This window comes from Musca autumnalis, unplaced genomic scaffold, assembly GCF_047663935.1.
Source record: "Musca autumnalis isolate F117 unplaced genomic scaffold, ASM4766393v1 scaffold_1, whole genome shotgun sequence".
Classification (NCBI taxonomy): domain Eukaryota; kingdom Metazoa; phylum Arthropoda; class Insecta; order Diptera; family Muscidae; genus Musca; species Musca autumnalis.
Window position 1 is genome coordinate 146,272,646 of NW_027411644.1, and position 21,541 is coordinate 146,294,186.

Genomic DNA, 21,541 nt, shown 5'->3' on the forward strand with positions numbered 1-21,541 from the left:
TTTGTACAAACTTCATGTGTTATTATATTTACTAAAATATGTAAAAATAAACTAATAGATTTTCATATAAAAAACCTCCTAATGATTTTGGAATAAAGTCAATAAAACGTTTACCAAATTATGAAACAAATTAGTTGTAATTACTTCATAAAGTACTTGACCGATTTAGCGCAATAAATATACAAAGAAAAATAAACAACAACAATACGGTCAGAAAAATTTAAGAAAAATATTTATATCAGCCGTTTTGTAAAATATTTACTTATGTTGAAACTGAGGTATAGGGTATTGTTACCCGCGAACAGGTTTACTATACCAGAACATTTAAACGCATATCGGTATAATAAACAGTTTTAGCGCGATTCACCGATGGATTTCTTAAAATAATTTAATTTAAAAATTTCTTAAATAATTTGAGTTTTTTAAGTTAATTTCCAAGTAGTGGCTTTACAACACAATGTAGAGCTCAATGTTCAAAGAAGAAGTTGAAGAATACACTTCAAAGTTAAGGTTTCTAACGCATGATTTTTAAATATATTCACTGTATCTACCTCACGTGCATGCTGACATTTTGAAGACTGAAGAAATGTGTTTTTTGAATTATTGCTCTAATCGGGACGGGCAGCTGGATTTATCTAAACGCTAATATGTGATTGTAGTAATCACGAGTGGTTTGCATAACTCGAGAGTGTAACCTTCATAGGATCAGAGCAATCCATTCTCAAAGTAGAAATTTTTGTGCGTAGATTTTTCAAAAAAAAAAAAAAAAAACTTTTTTTGTATAAAATATAAAACTGAAATTCGATCGGATATGATGCCCTTCAAATTTCTAAAATCTGCAAAAAAAGGTTTTTGATAATATCGCGTATTAAAAAGCGTTTTCGTTGTATCATTCCTAAAGCGACGTCTACTCAGTATGTTTTATACATGTTGTTCAGGCAAATTGCTGAACCAACTGGTAAAGGTTTGGATTCACTTCACCTTGAATGTGTTGGTGACAATTTACTCTCTAGAGCCTAAACAAAAATCCAAGAACAATGATTTGTCTTAGATTTTGTAGCGTACAAAAACATTGAAAAGAAGAATAAAACGCAATGACACAACTATTTTAATTTAATGATTTCAAACTTTATTATTTGTATATTCGACGTCTTCTTCAGTTTTGTTTAGTAGGATTCAACTTTCTGCTATGAAGTCAAAATTAGAATAGAACTAGAATTAAATGGTTTGCGGAAATTCACAAGATGGCTAATTATGGAAGATCGATAAATCTAACTAGTTAGCGAGTAACGATATAAAGTATAAACTAAGTATCTCGATAACATTAAAGTAAATAGTACGTTAATAGTGATGAGATTTATGATGATTCAGATGATAGGATACAGCGGTTGAAGTTTTAACGTAAACATTCCGCCCCCCGGTAGCAAGGCGACATAACAAATTCATGTAAAAGGTAGGCAGTTACGCTAAGAAATATTATTAGAATTATGAAATGGAATATGAATTGTACATTTTGGTTGCAATTCAAGCTTCGTGCAAATGGCAATTCTGTGCACAATATTAAAATTTAAATATATAATGATACATATAATATAGGATGTAAAGTAGAAAGGTTAAGTTGAAAATGTTCCATAGAGGACTAATCCGAAGATAGTGTTTTGAGCTGTAGGAAATCCATGTCGAATAAAAATACCATCCACCATGATTTTTGAGTAGATGTCAACTCCGATGACAATATCAACCGATGCAGATTTAAAGAAATTACCATCCGCCAGAACAAAATTTTTGAAACTAAGCTTAGAAGATTCAGGTAACGTTTCCTTAGGCGTGGTAATGCCTATTCGATTTCTCACCCGCAGCGTAGCTTCGATTTTAATGGCGGAGTCGACGCAGGATGTTAGAGTAACGGGGCACATTACTTCATCCTCTAACTCGATTGTGCACAACCCCAATTTATCTACGAAGCGTTTAGAAATGCAGCTCATGGGGGCTGCAGAATCTAGCAAGCATCGCGCTAATTCTTAACCAATTCCTCCAGAGATTTTGACTACAGCAGTCGGAAGGATTGGGATGGCATTCTGCCTAAGGAGTGCCGATAGTGATGTGATGTTAGATGAGGACGATGACTTCGGTATGGAGCGGGTTGTTGTTGAACCTTCTTTATCGGTGGAGATGTTACATGGTGAAGTTGTACTCTTGCTTGTCGAGGAAGTCTTCTTCTTACGTAGCCTCGGATGCTGATGCAGCAAGGAATGATGGTTTTGGTGACAATATGTACAGCCTCTTGTGGTAAAACATGTTCCTTTGGAATGGGTGTGTGCCAAACAGTTGGGACAGTATCCATATTTCTTCACTGCATCTGATCTTTCGGTAGAGTTCATGGCACGAAACTTCCAGCACGATTTTAAGGGATGCCTTTTGTGGCACAACCTGCAATCAAATGGCGAACGACGAACCAACGATTGATCTTTCATCGTCAGAATTTTAAGTAGAGCTGAAATAAAAGGACAATTAATAAATAGGAATGGATAATATGAATAGGAAAAATTGAAAATTGTTTGACACAAGATGGGGAATGGAAAAATTTTAAGATTCATAGGAAGGCAAAACAACCAGTTTGGTGATTGGCCGGGTGATCATGCCTTTCTGAGTTTTTATATCAGCAACACGCACTCTTCGGTCGTTTCCATGGTAGACACGAGTCACCCTGCCAAGACGCCAACAATTGGGTGGGAGATTTTCTTCTTGGATGACTACCAGCATGTCTTCCTTGACATTAATTTCTGGTATTTTCCACTTATTTCTTTTCTGAAGTTCCTTCAGATATTCATTCTTCCATCTGGTGCAGAAATGATGATATAACGCGCGGATTCTTTGCCATCGATTTTGGATAGACATTGGCGATTGAGAAATATCTGGTTCCAAAGGAGTTAGTATAGGAGAACCAATTAAAAAGTGTCCTGGAGTCAACGCTGTGAAATCAGATGGACTTTGAGAAGATGGAGATATAGGCCTGGAATTGAGGCAAGCTTCAATTTTAGTCAGTAACGTCTGAAATTCTTCATAAGTATATTTTGTGACACCGGCAACTTTTCTGAAATGCTGTTTAAAACTTTTTACGCCGGCTTCCCAGAGTCCCCCATATGAGGAGCTCCGGGTGGTATAAAATGCCAGGTTAGATTTCGGTGGGCGTAATTTGATATAATTGCTTTAGTGGATGTGTCCATAAATTCCTTTGCGATTTTCTTGGATGCACCAACAAACGTAGTACCATTGTCAGAGTGCAAATGCAGGGGGCAGCCACGACGTGAAACAAAACGACTAAAGGCTGCTAAAAAATTGGAAGTGGATAGGTCGGACGTTGCTTCAAGGTGTATTGCCTTGGTGGAAAAACAGACAAATACACACACATATCCTTTTGTAATACGGCAGTATCGTCCGGTATAGCTCTTGATGTCAAAAGACCCCGCAAAGTCCAGACCCGTATGAATGAAAGGTCGGGATATTTCGCACCGTTCTGGAGGTAATGCGGCCATCAGCTGTTTTTGACATCGTCGTTTATAAATTACGCAGATTTTACAGCTACGGATTACGGATTTTATAAGATTTTGAACCTTTGGAATCCAGTATTGTGTGCGGATCAAACGTAGGACAAGTTGATTGCCGCCATGAAGACTTATTAGATGCGTATAACGAACTAAAAGTCGAGAATATTGGCATTCATATGGAACAATCATTGGATGTCTATCGTCATATGACAGTTCTGGACATGCTTCAAGTCGACCACAGAGTCGCATTAGACCTTCCGAATCCATGAAGGGATTCAAATTAAGAAGCTTACTGGAAGAGGGAATGACTCTCTTGGAACTCAGTGCCATATATTCATTCGGGTAAAACAGCTTTTGATACAGGATTATTAATTTCTTACGGACATGGTTGATTTCTGAAGCTGTTATTACATTACCATACCGTTGTGGATTAGACTTATACCGTGGATGGGTCCTGTTAATGAATCGGTACACATACGACATAATCCTTAGAGCACGTGGGTAGGATGAGAAATCCTTTAAATAGTCGGTAAAGTTCTCAAAATAGGAAAAATGGACCCTTATCAATTTCTTCTCCAAGTCAGTTGGTGGGATATCACTGTGTGAATCTGTTTTCCATTTTTTTTTGGATTCTGACAGCCATGAAGGGCCTTTCCACCAAAGGTTATTTTGGAGTAGATCCTGTGGATAAACACCTCTACTAGCGAGGTCTGCGGGGTTATGTACCGAATCGACATGGTGCCATTTCGGAGGGTCTATAACTTGGATGATTTTTGACACCCTATTAGCCACAAACGAGTTCCAGTGACATGGAGGTTTGGCTAACCATGAAAGCACAATCGTGGAGTCCGTCCAACAGAATATGGAGTAATACTGGACATCGAATTGTGGTACTGTATTATCAATTAACTCAGCAAGGAGAGTGGCAGCACATAACTCTAATCTAGGAATAGATAAAGTTTTAATCGGTGCCACTTTTGTTTTGGATATGACCAGGTGAGTGGAAACAGCGTTAGGATTAGCTATTCGAATGTACAGCACGGCTGCATAAGCTCTTTCGGATGCGTCCGAGAACCCATGGAATTCGATTTCCTGGTCTGGAACGAAGCCGATCCACCGTGGTACTCGAATATTGTTAATGGATGTGAAGGAGGTTTGAAAAGTTTTCCATAGATTGAGAGATTCAGATGATATTTCTTCATCCCACTCAATCTTATCTAGCCATATTCTCTGCATTATTATCTTTGCAAGAATAATGACCGGAGAGATCCATCCTGCTGGATCAAATAGTTTGGATATCTCAGACAGAACTTCTCTTTTTGTATAGGAAGAATTATCGGAAAAAGCAGTGGCAGAAAAATAAAACTCATCTGAAAATGCATTCCAACGAATGCCTAACATTTTCGCTGCACAGTGGTTGTTAAAATCCAAGAAGCCATCGTTTAAGAGATCTCCTGGCGACAAGTTCGACAGAATTCTCTCAGAATTGGATGTCCATTTTCTCATATTGAATCCTGCAGTCTTCAAAGATTGAATCAACTCATGTACAGTGGAGATTGCCGTTTGGATGTCATGAGCGCCAGCTAGGGCATCATCTACATACATGCAATTCTTTAAGACATGACTTGCCAACGGATAAGAACTTTGGACGTCATTGGCTAATTGGATTATTGTGCGTATTGCTAGATATGGTGCGTAATTAACCCCAAAGGTGACCGTTCTTAATTCAGAATCCCTTATAGGTTCGGTGGGACTTTTACAGAAAAGGATCCTTTGAAATGGAGTTTGAGAAGGAGACACAAGGATCTGGCGGTACATTTTTTCTATGTCACCACTGAAAACATAGCGATAAAATCGCCACCTAAGGATAAGGATCGTCAAATCATTTTGTAAAGATGGACCGGTGTAAAGGATGTCATTAAGACTGGTACCATTAGAGCTAGGATAGGACGCGTTGAATACCACTCGGACTTTAGTTGTAGAGCTGTCAGGTTTCACAACAGCATGATGTGGCAAATAGTAATGACATGGAAATTCTGTGAAGGAAGGAGCCATCAGGGACGTACGCAGGGGGGGGGCACGGGGGGCCCGGGCCCCCCCCGAAATGGTTTGATCTGACTAGATTTTTTGAGCTGCTTTAACATATTTTTACGTTTTTTCTCTAAAATAATTTTTTGTTTTTGAAATTTCAAATGAAAACTTATATTGTTCTGAAGGTTATGTACTGAAAATGTACTTTATTAAGAAGTTGTCTAAGAAATATTTAAAAATTTTTTCTTTAAATACTCTTTTTGAGAGAAACTTCCAGTAAAACTGAATTCCTTCTTTAGCCCCAAGTCAGTGTTGTGGAATTCTGTAATGAATATAAAGGCCTTGAGGCTTTAAACTCATTGCGTATTCAAAACGTTTACAAATTCAGTATTGTACGGATTAGAAGTACATGAAAGGAAATGTCTATTGGACAATATGTACGACATATCAAGGTTTCTCTGTGGAGTATATCTCGAAAAACAATTAGAAACTTGTTTTACTGTCTTAATCAAAATTTTGTATTCCTATTTTATATCAACTTATTTCTAAATATTGTGAGAAAGTAATGGAGAAAAATGTATTAATTATTAATTTATTGTTGTGTATCATAAAGTGATAATATCTGCTATAAATAGCATGCACATCTGATTTTTTTCCAATTTGCAATTTGTATTGTATGTCATGGCGCTCTTGAACCAACTTTAAGTGAAAGAAGGTTACACCTGTTTTTATTGGTGGTTCATAGATGAGAAAAATAAAAAACAACAAAATCGCCGAAGCGCTTTTTAAATAAATCGCGGTAAAAGTTCACATTTTTTGGGGTTTTTTAGTTTTTTTTTTATGATTTTGCTGTGAAATGGAACTAAAGAAAATTGCAGTGAAAATTCTCTATAATATTGTCCTTTATGATATTTTCGTAGGTTTCATTTCACTGACTGTATCGTCTTAAACTTATATATCTCAAAAATGGTACTACCTAGAAAAAAATTACGAATGCCAATCTTGTAGAGAATTTTAGCAGCTATAAGATTTTTTTCTAGTCCCATTTCGATAAGACTTGCCGTTTTCAAACAAATCGCGAAAACTTAAAAACTTTGGCCGTGATTTATTTAAAAATCCCTGCAGCGATTATTTCTTAGTTTTGGATTTTTCTCATCTATGAACATTGCTGTTTCAGAACCCGCAGAAATTCCCAGTTGTAAGCTCCTTTCATTTAACGTTGGTTCACGAGCACCGTGATAGTGTACCCTCAGCCGTTAGGCTAATGATAAAAATGTACCTCAGCGAAATAATGATTTGACGAAACCCGCGTCAAACAATTTGGAGTTGATTTATTCCAGTTCATCCGAACAGATCAATAGATTTGGTCCAAATTTTGGATCTCCCAATATTTTATCCAAACTTTAAGTCATATCGGTCCACTCCTTGGACATTTTCCCCGCAAGACTTCAAAAAGTTTCCCTATAATCTTGAGCACAATAACTCTCGAAAGTCCAAATCGATTTTTGTGAGACATAGATTAGGTTTGAATATGGATTATATCGATCAACTCTTTCAGGTTCCTCCAACACAAATTTTCAATTATCCGATTTGACCGAAACTTTGAACGTCCTAAAATTACTTCCTTACGTACATATATCAGGACCAAGAGAGTCAATTCGGGACAACATCTTCGGATACATCCCTCACAAAATTCAACATAAGTGTAGTTTAAGGGCTATTCGAAGAGTCATTGCACATTTTGACCAATGGTACTCCTTGCTGTCTTGTTTACAGTGATATCGTATTTTTCGTGAGTAAGTCCATGGTTATGTCAGGAGTGGTCCAAAAGCTCTAAATCTTACGGCGACTAACTAAATTGACGGCTTGACACCATAACTATCAAAAGGAATGACTTCCAAAATGGACTATATCAGTCGATTCTTTAAGGTATCTTCTGTACAAAAGTGCAAAACATTTGGGCTTTCTTTAAGCCAAATTTTTGAGCACAATCGTGAAACGCCAACAATCGTGAAATTGTATACCCCAAATATTATCCATATTATCTGAAACTTCCTGGATATACAATTAATAGAAAAATTTTTGGCTATGTAGCCCGTATTCGATTCGATATTAAAGTTTCAACTCACACAGGCTGTCACTTTTTAATTGTTTTCCGGAAAACAAAAGTTATGAATTTTCATAAGTTTGCCTCTGCTGTGCCGACAGAAGTGATTGGTCTTTGGAAAGTTTTTAATGTCATCGAGTCCATAAACTTCTAGTCGTACAATTCAGATATTAATAAGTGGCAACAACAACCATTGAGGTATCAGATGGAGTTTTTCGACTTAACCCATTTTTTCAGGACTATCAAACAGTACTGCGTGTTGGATTCGGAGTCTATGAGTCGTTGATTGTATCGCCCGGCTCTTGATAAAAATGTTTTCTTTTTTAATGTAATTTTCTGAGTTTTTAGTTGGATTTTACGGACTCTATCGCTTTTGGTAAAATAGTAAAGTTTTGGTGTCATTAAAGAAAATTATTTTCTTGCAATAATAAAAAAACTAATTTTAATGGGACTGAAATTAGTGTGTGATATCTGGATATGTACTTTAAAGAAGAAAAGGCTTTCGGGCCGACTTGTTTATATCCTCCAACCACTGTATATCTCTATTTGACATATTCGCGATTGCAATCCCTGTATTCGAAGGTGGATCTATTTTCACCACTTTTTGCTTGGAGGTTCTCCCACAAAAGGATTTCCAAAATCCATTTTACTTACGATATTTTTAAAAATTATGCTAATTGCCTTGAATTATAGAAAATCTTTCGAAAGCTATTTTCTGTGGGATTTAGAACCCAAAATGCCAAATAAGAGGTAATGTAATTGCTTCAATTCCGTTGGAGAATTTGGTTAAACTTCACTTTCAATTCTATACATCCAAGGACTAACATTCCAAATTTCAATCTTGCTTCTAAAATATTGTGATCTCTCTATTGAATGTATATACTTTGTGGCAATATTGCATATACATACATAAAATCAACTAAAAAACCTTTAAAATAGCTCTATGTAACCATACACAACATTTTTAATTTTCATGATTTTTGGTCAAGTTGGGCCCCCCCCGAAATGAAATCCTGCGTACGTCCCTGGGAGCCATCACTGGAGTCATATGCCCTAATGTGGAATATTCATCAATGTTGTGATCATAGTCCTTTTTCAACTCTGGATTTTTTAAAAGACGACTCTCGTTTCGTATGAATTGGGCCATGGAACCTTTTCTTGACTGGCCTAATCTTATTGAATGGGGATATCCTTCCTTAAACGGAAGTGAAACTATATATCTACCTGTCTCGTCTCTAGTTGTTGTCTTCTGGTAGATCTCTTCACAATATGTTTCAACTTTGGACATGACACGCTGTTGTGGGATATTCTCCACCTCCCAAAATTGCGAAATTTTCGTGTCTAATGAAATTTCGCAAAAGTACGATACACATGTGGAAAATGCCTTTCGGTCCTTTGTGGGAATGGGACCACTAAGGATCCATCCAAAGACGGTCTCCTGGGCGAATAAGGATCCGCAAATCGCACTCTGACACCCAGGTAACATTATAGATGGTAATAAATCTGCTCCCAAAAGGATGTCAATCTTGGAGCTACGATAAAATTGTGGGTCAGCTAGGTCTAACGGAGGTAATGAAGAAACAATATCAGACCCTATGGAACGTGAAGGGAGGTTGTTTGAAAGATGAGGCACCACTAGAGCTGACACATCAATCTCAAAGCTCTCGTCCGCGTAGGAACCCAAAATAAAGCGACATTGTTTCTGTACGGCAGCTGAGACCGCATTGTTTAGACCTGATACGATGGCAGATGTAGGTTTAAATGGAAGTCTAAGTGAATTAGCAAGATTTTGTGAGATGAAGGTACCTTCTGATCCGGAATCGATCAGAGCCCTTGCTACATAACCAACACCAGCATGGAGTATCTTCACTACAGCAGTACCAAGTAAAACACCATTAGAATTGATGGCGAAACAATTCTGAATAACACCAGTAGAAGAGTTAGTGGACTGTACGGACGGATTTGGAGAAGCTTGGGGAACAAATGGTGTGGACTGGTGTGTAGGTGTATTGAAAGCTAAAGGAGAAGTGTTATTAGGTGTATGTGATTGGTCCGTATCTTTATGCAACAGAGTGTTGTGACGTTTCTGGCATTTGAAGCAAGTATTCTTGCTCTTACAGTTTTTCAGCTGGAAAAACAATTCAGACAGAGGTTACTACTTTTTATTTCAGCCAATCTCTGTGCATAATTGAATGTAAGAAAGCGGGGACATTTCCTTATTATGTGAAAGTCGCCAGGACATAATCGACACTTCGTCTTACTGACGGTGGACTGATAGGTTTGAATTTTGTTCTTCGAATTCTTGGAGTTCGAAGTTTTTGACTTATCTAAATTGGACTTGTGATCACCAGGGTTCCTCATTTCGGAGACGGCCTCCAAGGTTCGGTACCGGTTGGTGAGGAAGGCGTCCAAATCGGACCATTTTGGAATACATGTTATGTCCGATAGGGTTTGTTCCCATATAGTTAGGGTAGAGTCTGGGAGACAATTAGAGCACACGAAAATTAAAATAGGATTCCAGCTTTCTACGTCAATGTCGTAAAGCTTTAGATTGGATATACAGCAGTTTACATCCCTCTGAAGTTTCTTTAGGGAGTTTGCGGTTTCTGTTTGAATAGTGGAAAGTGAAAATAAGTTCTTCAGGTACCCATTGATTAGCACTCTTTTGTTCTCGTACCGAGAACATAAGTTGTTCCACGCTGTGGTGAATCCGGAATTCGTTAAAGGACTTTTCTTAACGATTTCGTGTGCTTCACCTTTGGTTTTTTGTGTAAGATAGAAAAGTTTTTCCACCGGACTTAATTTGGAGTTTCTAATACAAATGGCCGTGAACATATCACGAAAAGTTGGCCAGGATTGGTAGTCTCCATGGAAAGTGGATAATTCTATCGGGGGTAAGGTGAAGGCGTTATTTGACCGCGGACTAGGACATGAGGATGATAGAGGCTCAAGAGCTTCATTCAGTTTTGAAATGCAACGGCAGTAGGTAGAGTAGGATTTCTTATATTTATCCTTTACAGTCGCTACATCATTGGTCTCCTTTTCTTCTGATGTCTTGTCGACGTCTTCTTCCTCCTCCTCGTTTTCCAGGTCAGCTAGGCATTGTTCATAAGCCTGCTTAAGACGGGACCAAGTCGATTTGACTTCTTCGCAGTGCGTTTCGACGAGACAACGAGTTGTCAGAGGAAGCTCATTTGCGAGAAGCGCCGCTTCGAATTCTACCAAACTGTCAGCAAGACGGATAAACTTGTCGAGTGACATTACTTCAGATAAAAGTTGGACGATTTGCAGAGTAACCAAAAGGACAAGGATATATAGGAAAATGGAAATCAATGAACTTGGAATGGATCAAATTGCTTAGCAGATGTGGATTGCTGATACAGATTCCTTACCGGCAAAAACCGGTAAAAAATTAAAAATTGAGAATCTAAATAGATATCGGCAGGACTGGTGCTATCGGTAGGTCAAACGGACAGGTTTGTTTTGATCGTTAGCTTACTGAAAGCATTTGGTAATTTTGAAATGATTGACAATTAATAGTACACACTCTCCGACGATTATCAGTAAGTTTGTTGTTGATTTGTTACAGAACCACACTGCTGTGGTGAATGTTGTTTTAAAAATTTTGTATCCGAAGACTTCCTACACTTTTAGGGAGTATCTTACTGCTTATCTCTAGGATTCCAGATTTTGCCGAGAGAAAGTATTCGAAAGTGGTTTAAGGACTGAAAATTGTTTGTGAGTGAAAATTGTTTTGAGATGATATGTGGGACTAATTTTTATAGAAAAAACTGAAACAACGAACATATGGGTTTGAAGGATTTGCCGGGAAGATTGTCGGATAATGTCCACATTTAGTAATGCGTGAACCAAAATGCGTCGTGAAGCAAATCAGGTTAATATATATAATCAGCGAATTATACTGATTGTAGAATATGCGGAAATGAGGCCAGTGGGGAAAATGGGTTTGTAATCAGTGCTGATTTTTTGCAATAGTCATTTATATTGAAACTAGTGTTCATGAGGACCACTGTGCATTTGTATCTAGATGTAATACATCCCTTATAGATGCATCGAAAAATGATACAGATACTGTGTCACTAACAAATGCACTTGAAATTAGAGTTGGCGAAAGTAGAGAAACAGCTGATCGTACGAGAGTTCATTGAACTCAATGTGCATGGAAATAAATATAAGAAACTGGAATAATTTTGGAAAGGTTGGTCTCTCTTTCTCTAGTAACAGGCAAATTTCAATATGATATGTGTGTCACCCAGGAGAAAGCAAGAACAACACATGAAAGGTATAACCTGAATTGAGAAAAGAGCGTTGTGCTATAAAATAACATCTGGTACAAGAATGTGTGTTTAACCACTGATGGGCAAATTGCGAGAGACTCATGTATTTTTTACACTTTTGTGTGTGAGGCAGAGCATTTCTGCCCATCAGTGGTTTAACACTGCAGTTCTGTAATACCAGGGGATCAGGAGAGCAACTAAAATAATAACATGTACTCAATGGACATGCGCACTCAAACATAGATTGTAAAAACCAGATGTAGAAGGAGAATAGTATGTATGGTACGGAGTGAAAGAGCGAGAGAAATGAATTAAGCTGTAACTCCGATATGCAGGAGAGTATTGTGTACTCAGTGGACATGCGCACTCAAGCCAGAGAGCGTACCCATCAGTCAAGAAGGAATTATGTATGGTACTGAATTGGGAGAGGCTTGAGTTGAGTTTCAAATGTTAACAGCGAAGGGATCATGCAAAATATGTTACTCACTTGACATGCGCATTGCAATTTAGAGATTTTGAGTGAATGAGTGATAAATTAGAGAGAACAAAGTGATGAGTGAACTCGATAATGATTTAACATATGTATGTATATTAGGAAACGTGTAGGTGACAAATATCTGCCACTGGAGCTATGAAGACATGTGGTGGTCAATGTTATGACACTGTTACTAACAGATCAGTACATAACACGTTGTTTTGTTCTAACAGCGTCGTTTCTATTACACTTAGTGTAAAAAGTATGTAGATAGTATACAAATTATTTATATATAATTTTTAATATGTTCTTTTTTTGCATACAAAATGATAATAATTTTTAATATGACCTTTTTTTGCATACAAAATTATTATAATTTTTAATATGACCCTTCGGTAGTATTTTTTTAACTGGCTGTATATATACCGAACTTACACAAAAGTAGCACAAAATTTCACACAAAAATAGCATAAAGTATGTTGGGATTTTGTTAAAAACTCACAGTCTTTGATGCACTTGTATATGAACAAATCTCCTGGTGTCTTTCACAATTGGCTAATGTAGAAATTCAATCGGCAAAAGTATAAGCTCAGACTGCTGAAATTACTTCCATCGGAACATCAACTTGTTAGCATTTAAGGATTCCACTGTTCGTCTTTGTCATTTAGTTATTTTCGTCGATGTAAAGTCTGAAGGATTTTCTTGATAATTTGCACAACGTTCATCTATTATTTTCGGCACTGTTCGGCTCCGCAAATGTAGGGAACGCTATCACTCACTAGACTTCTTGTAATGGACTGCAAGACATGAACAAAATAAAACGTGAGCAACGTACCTATGGATATTAAAAGCTTTTGTAGCTGAAATCTCTGGAGAGCGCCTTGTCGATCCGGTTCGACGTGGACCAAAATGTTCAGGCAAATTGCTGAACCAACTGGTAAAGGTTTGGATTCACTTCACCTTGAATGTGTTGGTGACAATTTACTCTCTAGAGCCTAAACAAAAATCCAAGAACAATGATTTGTCTTAGATTTTGTAGCGTACAAAAACATTGAAAAGAAGAATAAAACGCAATGACACAACTATTTTAATTTAATGATTTCAAACTTTATTATTTGTATATTCGACGTCTTCTTCAGTTTTGTTTAGTAGGATTCAACTTTCTGCTATGAAGTCAAAATTAGAATAGAACTAGAATTAAATGGTTTGCGGAAATTCACAAGCTGGCTAATTATGGAAGATCGATAAATCTAACTAGTTAGCGAGTAACGATATAAAGTATAAACTAAGTATCTCGATAACATTAAAGTAAACAGTACGTTAATAGTGATGAGATTTATGATGATTCAGATGATAAGATACAGCGGTTGAAGTTTTAACGTAAACACATGTTATGCATAGTAACTGTCATTGTTTTTTCGCCCATATGCAATTCCTTATGCGCGGTAAAATTTTATTTTTCATTCGTTTTGAGTTGTTTTTTATTTATTTTGCAAACAAACAAAACATCGGCGTTCCTTCTGTTGTACAGACGAGAGTAGAGGACGTACTATTCTAAAAAAATGCATATGTATACTCATATCACTTTGATGGATTGAAATTATTGTGTGATTCACACCGTGTGTACAAAATTCAGATCTGTAAAAAGTGTCAGTCGTTATGCATAAAACATACCGTGTGTAAGCCCCGTAAGCAAATAAATAGAGCTATACGTCTGCTTAAATGGTGCGAAAACAGATATTTATTTCAAAATTTATAATATTCAATAGGAAAACTATAAATCAACTTTTGGTTCCAACGGAATATCTTCAGTATTGCGCGATATTTTGCATAAAAATATGAAAAACGCAAACATTTTTTCTTCAACTTTTCCTATTAAAGCATAAAAAATAAAATTAGAATAATATAACTTTTAATTTTTTCTTCATATTTTCTTCGTATTTTTGTTAGTTATATGAATATTATAGCCCCAACATTCACGAATTAAGTTTCATTTTACATCTCACAATGTCTGGGTGCTGTTGAAAATTTTTTGTTATGTTTTTCTGTAAGTAAAAAAAAAATATAAATTCAAATACGTAAAATTTTGTAATAAATTTGATTTTTTCGCGAATCCATTGAGACCTTTCAGGAGTACTTTGCATCATCGCAAAGGGTAAAATTTCAGTTAACTGAAATAACATATTACAGTTTATATATAGGACATTCTAAATCAATCTCACACAAAAGGCTTATACAGATAAATTTATCCGTCAATAAATAACTTACTGGAGCAGTTTAGTAACAATCTTACATAGAGCGCCAAAGCAATTGGATTTATATAATTTCTCCGTAACTAACCCATATGACCGATTGCATTTTTGACTCAAAGATATATACATATGTATGTAGGTTTAGTCTTTTCGAGTTCAAACGCTTTGTCGTACAAACGTAAAAACCATATTTTGGAGGTATCTCAATCAAGCCACTGAAAACAACCCAACACATGGTCGCATGTCAAACTATCCTGAGCACGCTTAGGCTAAAAACTGTCAAACTTTCCAAAACAAAAGTCAAATGACGCCTGACGACACTGCGTGTTGCCTAGGGCAGAAGGTTTTCTAGTGCCCGTCGTATGTATATTATGTATTTTTGTCCCATTATTTTATTTAGCCACTACACTATGCTTGATAATAACACAAAATTCAATCCTTAGTAATCGTAATGCAATCTCATTTCCCTTATAGCTGTTAATGCTTATTGCAAAAAAAGTAATAACAGTTTAGCAGTTGTTACCGCATTGAAAACGGCAATAATATTATCGAGAGTTCCACTGGCGCCTTTACCACTGTAAAACTAAATACAGTAGAACTTCGATAATTCGTAATTCAAGGGACCAGCTAATTTTTACGAATTATCGAGGATTACGATTTATCGAGATTACGAATTAACGAGGTTAAAATAAAAAAATACGAATTATCGAGGTTTTTTCATTTATTGAAATTTATTCAGGTAACTTTTGCCGCTTCGCTATGCTGCTAGGAGAAGATTGCAAAATGAATTCTCTCTTTTTTAATATTGAAGTAAGCGTTGATGGAGCGATTTTAAATTGTTTAGCCACATCAATTTTTTTTGCTCCATTATCAACTGCTTCAATAATGTTTCGTTTTTGCGACAACGACAACGTTTTGTTCGTACGTTTGTTTGCCATGCTGTGCTTCGCTCTCCTTCTTGTCACACCACCACTGAGTTAGCGAACAAACTGACAACGAAAACACACAACATTATCAAAAAAAAAAAAAAAAAAACTAACGGTAAAAGCCGTTGGCATCGCTTAGTGATTGTGTAATTTCACAAGAATTATTGATGCTATGCATTTGGTGCGTAAACATTTGTAATAAAAGGATGTTAACAACAAAATTATAAATTTTTTTATGAAATTAAAAAATGTTTTGAGATGAAAAAATTACGAATTATCAAGGGGACCAAAATGCGTGTAATTTTTACGAAATATCGCGACCGGCAGTTTGTTACGAATTATCGAAGATTACGAATTATCGAGGTACTAATTATCGAAGTTCTACTGTATGATGTTATTGAAACATAATAGTATTTTGGTAAAACGGGAGTTCTTTATAGAAAAACAAGGAGTCAATATTTATTTTATTGAGCACCTGAATTGATGTCTTCTTTTATCACACGTAAGTATATTTGTACGTAGTTTATTATCAATTTTTGTAGCTTTAAATATTTATTTATTTCAATTCGTATTGCATTGGATAGCCATAATATTAAAGGGATACACATGCGTGTGCTGCTAGTGTTCATCTTTCAAATTAATTTCCTCCAAGTTGTTTTGAGTGGTTTTGGTAAGTGATTAAATGTGTTGCTATAAATGCTTCGACCCCTGGGCCTTTTTATTGCAACAACTCTCTCCCACAAGAGGTAAATCTAAATAGAAAAACGACCATTGTTATGCAAATATTTTTAAACAACATCGAAAGGAAGGTAGCAGATTACTCTTCAGTTTCCGACAGGACATGCAACCACAGTAAATTGTTTTGTTTGGGTTCATGATAAAACTTTCCTTAATCTAAAGGTAATAAAAAACAACAGCAGTATCTTATAAAAAACACATTGGAAGAAGACTTGGGGGTAGAATTCGATTTAAATAATTTGAAGTTGTTCAAGGAATTGTGGTTGTTCATGCTGATATCATTTTCACATGTTATTCGAATAACGACCTTTACAAGTGCAAACGTCTCAGTTATAATTTGAGAACTCCTATTAATTTAGAACTAATTCATTTGTCGTTTAAGAATATTATTGATATTCGCAGCAATTGAATCATAATTTGAATATTTCCATATGTAATTTGAAGTACATTAAAATTAAATATTACACTGTGCAACATTTTTAAGGTGATCTTGTGCAAACAATTCGAACTGAGGATTTTTTGAAAGTAAAGACCCAAATGACAAGAAACCCTAGTTGGGTATTGTTGTGTCCGATCCAGCTCGGATTTTATGGCCCCATCTATACATAGTTAAATATTGAGTTTTTAGAGAAATTCGAGGCTTTATCTCTGAAACCAATGCGAATCTTTTCCTGACCTCTGAAGCAATTTTGTAGATAAGGACAAGAATAAAATATTTGGAGAAATAATGAACTCGAAAAACTACATTTATTGCCTCAAATTTCTAAATATATTCAAAAATGCCGCAATTTTTATACATTTCGCACCGTATCTCCAAAACCGTTAATTTTTTCTGAATAATTTCTTTAGAAAATTATTCGCTGGAATGTAATACACAACCTTTCAGAACATGTAATTGTTGTAAAATACCTTTATCCCGTTGTTTTCGGTACATTTTTCAACGACGATTTAATAAAAATGTCAATAATATGGTGATATCCGAAATGCAAGAATAAACTGTTGGTGTGAACTGTGTTTGAAATACATGTTGTAAAAGATATGATGCAAAATATCGCTGAAACAACATGAAGTAAGCATTTTAGAGTTTCAGATGTTCTAAAGAATTGTTGAGAACTTTATTTGGAAGATTTTTGCAAATAGTTACTTGGTTCAACTCCCAATAGTTTAGCCGATACTGACCAGAATTTCAGCAATTATATAAAATTTTCTATATTTTATAGATTTTGATGCCCTAGATGGAGTTTTTCTTATATGGTTTTTCAAAAGATAAGTTCTACTAGTACAGGGCTACAGAATTGTTAAAGACAGCAAGGCCAAATTCCTATTCGTTTCTGAGATAAAGGCCTGATAAACACAAAAAAGTGTAGATTTAGCCCGGTTTAGATGAGGCCATAAAATCCGAACTGGATCTGGCAGGACAAAATCCTACTAGGGCTTTTATAGTCTAAATATGTACTTTCAAAAAATGCATACTAGAAGTTGTTTGCATTTTCAGTGTTGCATAGTGTTATTCGATTTGATGCAAGAATTTTTAGTATTTAAAAATCCGAAAATTCAATTTGTTGTTCAAAATGTATTATTTGAACCTTTTCATCAACATACGAATCAATTCCATGCTAAATATCACTATATATAACTATTGCGTTGTTCCTGTACTTTTTAATGGTAAAGCTAGAAAAAGTGTAAACTGTAAAAAATTGCTTTACCATATAATTTTTTTATTTTGCAGGTTTTGGAACATTACTATTGTTAACTTTTTTTAAGGCAACATGTCAAAGGGTTAGCGAAAATACTATTGTAAGGAATTGGAAGGGTGGCTGGTGCAGTAAAGATGGCGGGTCTCCCCCTGGCTACGTCGGTTTGAGAAAGGTATCCCTTGTCCCTTCGGGGATGGTGTGGGAATATATGTATGTATGTACAGAGCTGATCAAAACATTTGCAACTCAGATGCCTATATCACATTGAAACTATTTTTGGGGATATTTTGTGTTTTAAAATATATTTATTTTTGCAGTTTGATTCTTTATTGACCTTACTTTCAATATTTAAGAATGATTATTCAGTTTTTAATACTTATTTTACAGAAATGTGTGAAATATCGTAGGATCACGTGTTTTAGCCTGCTCAAAACTTATGCAACTCCGTGGTTCGAATATCTATTACCTAATTTTTTATGAGTTTTTTGTATTGATTGGCATAAGATGGTTTTTAATCAGAAGAAGGGGGCAAAAACTTTTATGATGAATACATTTTATACCGCCTATGTTTAATTGTGACAGACAAGTATGCAGAAAACAAGAGATTTCTAATTTTTTAAGAAAAACGAAAGTTACGGTCCGAAATTTGTATCAAAAATATGCAAAAATGTTTATTTCTGAAAATTGTGAATCCAACGCAGTCCAAAAATAAACACAAGAACAGTACAATATTTAAAATTGATCTGTATCCCGCATAAAAAGTACTAAAATCGCTATAAGATGGGAAGGAGATCAATGTACAACTATATCTAATACATAAATAACCAAATAATGATGCGAATTATTATGCAGATCTCTCAGAGGTCATGAACGGATGTTAAATAAAGGGTTTACATGTGGGCAAATTTTAGGAAAACAGTAATTTCCTGGAAAAAAATAAATTTTTCATATACATTTTGCAAAAAAAAAATTGGAATTATTTTTGGAGTTATAATATCAAGTATTCTTCGTCAACTTAAATCAATATTTGAGTTATATGACTTGAAAAATTTTACTTGATCACCAGGTTGAATGATAATCGAATTTGTCCCTTTATACAAAAAAGTTGACCCAAAAGGAAGATGGTGTTTTATATTGACCTGGAGGTATTTTTTGGACAGAGATGGAAGGTGTCGATCTGGAGGCATGAGGTCGAGATATTTATTGGATTTAAAAACTAACCGGACATACAATATGTCGAAATCGCACCACGTACACTCCACAGATGTCGTATAAAAGGGTGTTTTTGAATAATACCGCCACTAATCGTATATATATATATATATATATATATATATATATATATATATATATATATATATATATATCCACGTAAAACTAGTATTTTTTACAAATATTTTCTGTGATCCTATCGGATCTTATGGACTTAATGCTTTAAAATTCAAAAATAGGTATTTTCTACCTCATTTCTTCGAGTCCATTGTCAAAACAAGTTATTCATTGATGATATTAAATTTATCAACAGATTTTGTCTGTAACCTTTCTTTTCTCCATTTATATACGGTAAGAATTGTTTTATGCTGTTAATACAAAATGACATGAACAAAGGTTCCGATTATCTTATGATACAAAAATAGGCTTGGGGAAACAAAACAATCTCCAAAACAACATAATATCCAACCAATTTAGCGGATAAAAAAATCAACATTTTTGTCTGAAAATTGGAAAAGTTTTTAATATAGATCTTATAGCGTTCTTCCTAGAAGGCACGTACCGCCAACGTAAGACAAATTTGGAAGAAGATTTCTTCATCTTGCCAATGATGCCAATTATGTTAATGTACGTGGTCAGATAACAGAGTTATACTAATATATCCATAGAAACCTTATTCTAGGGCAGCTTTAGTCAGCGACCCACCATTTATAGTCTGGCACTAGATGGCAGCTGATTTTAATACTGTATAATCTTAAACCCATGGCCTACTTTGGAAAATTATTCCCGAGATGGGCACTGGTGGGCATCATGACTAATCCTTAAGTAAAATGTTAGTATATGATCGAATTGGCATTACAAAATACACTAAGAAAATATGCAGCTAACTAGAATTCCACAACACGCTAAAACACTATTTTTTAATGAAAATTATGCTATTAGGTACTCCTTCAAAATCCCCTATAATATTTTGCTATACGTATTAGTTTCGCGATATTTTGAATATATTTACTTGCATTTAAAAAATAGGTTGTACTCACAACTAAAAATATTAGTGAAATGTTCCGACTTTTGAAGCTATTCTTAAGAAGATCGCGTTCGAATGAAACTAAAACTAATATATTTTTAAAAAGGTCCATGTCATAGCTGTCAGTGTTGCCAGATGTTGTACAAAAATTTTAACATTCATTTTTTAATTTTTGGACAATGGGTGGATCCACTGTGTATCGGTCCACTCCTTCAGGTACCTCCCCCACAAAAGTTCAAACATTTTCGAAAAAATTGTGGCCACGATAACTCTTGAAGGTACGATTTGGTACATACTTTACACATCCTAATATATTTACCAGATATAGATCAGGTTTGAATATGGACTATATTTGTCCTCTCCTTCGGGTACCTCCCACACAAAATTTAGGATAAGTTCACTTTAAGAAATCACTTTGATTTTGCTTGAAGCAACTTGAATTTGTTGCCTCAATTACGACGGTAAAAGTTTTTTTTCAGAGGCATGTCCATATTTCTTTAGAAAACAGCCCGAAAGTGGTCAAAAACCCCTATAGCACCATTTGTAGTGGATAGAGAGCACGATAACTTCCGATAACTTGGATCTCCTAATATTTGGTCCAAATTTAGTTTAACTTCTAAAATGACCCATATAGGTCCTCTTCTTAGGGAGTTAAGCCTCTGTTCGAAGATAGTTTGTAAATGTATACCGATGGTGTTCATTGTGGCCCTGTTTAGAACGATATTATGTTATTCGTGGACAAGTCCATGCTTCCTGGCATACTGGCCAAAAATTTATACGATGACCCACTGAAATGACTTGTGGGCGCGATATTTATGGAGAAGATATGACTCCCTAAATAAGATCCACATCCATAATGGACTATGTCGGTCCATTCCTTCAAGTACCTCATCCGCAACACTTTTTTGCTTTAAATTTGATTAGGATCAACATTTTTGTCGGCAAGTTCAAATGTCCACAAAGGGCCACAACATTTTGAATAGACCCAAGACATAGACTGAGGGTATATCTCTGTCGGCAAAGCCGACTGATACTTTTTTACTTGTTATTTATAATGATTAATATAGTCTGTAAGGATTTTGTATCTATAGACATAAGTAAATAAAAAAAGAAATTGCTAACAACATTAAAAACGCATAAAACGAGTTTGAGTTTGAGTTTGGCTTACGTGAAAAATCGCTATTTTTGACCATAAAATCGTCAGATCCTTATTTTTCTATTTTTGTTGTC

General features: G+C 35.4%; 1 long non-coding RNA gene across 1 annotated transcript; it reads right to left on the minus strand.

The window, feature by feature from the left end:
- Positions 1-1,106: 1,106 nt before the first annotated feature.
- LOC141387580 (uncharacterized) lies at positions 1,107-13,257 on the minus strand. The gene is made up of 2 exons (XR_012408587.1): positions 12,962-13,257; positions 1,107-2,494 (listed from the first exon to the last, which is right to left on the minus strand). It is a non-coding gene; the product is annotated as an uncharacterized lncRNA (long non-coding RNA).
- Between the last annotated feature and the right edge of the window lie 8,284 nt (positions 13,258-21,541).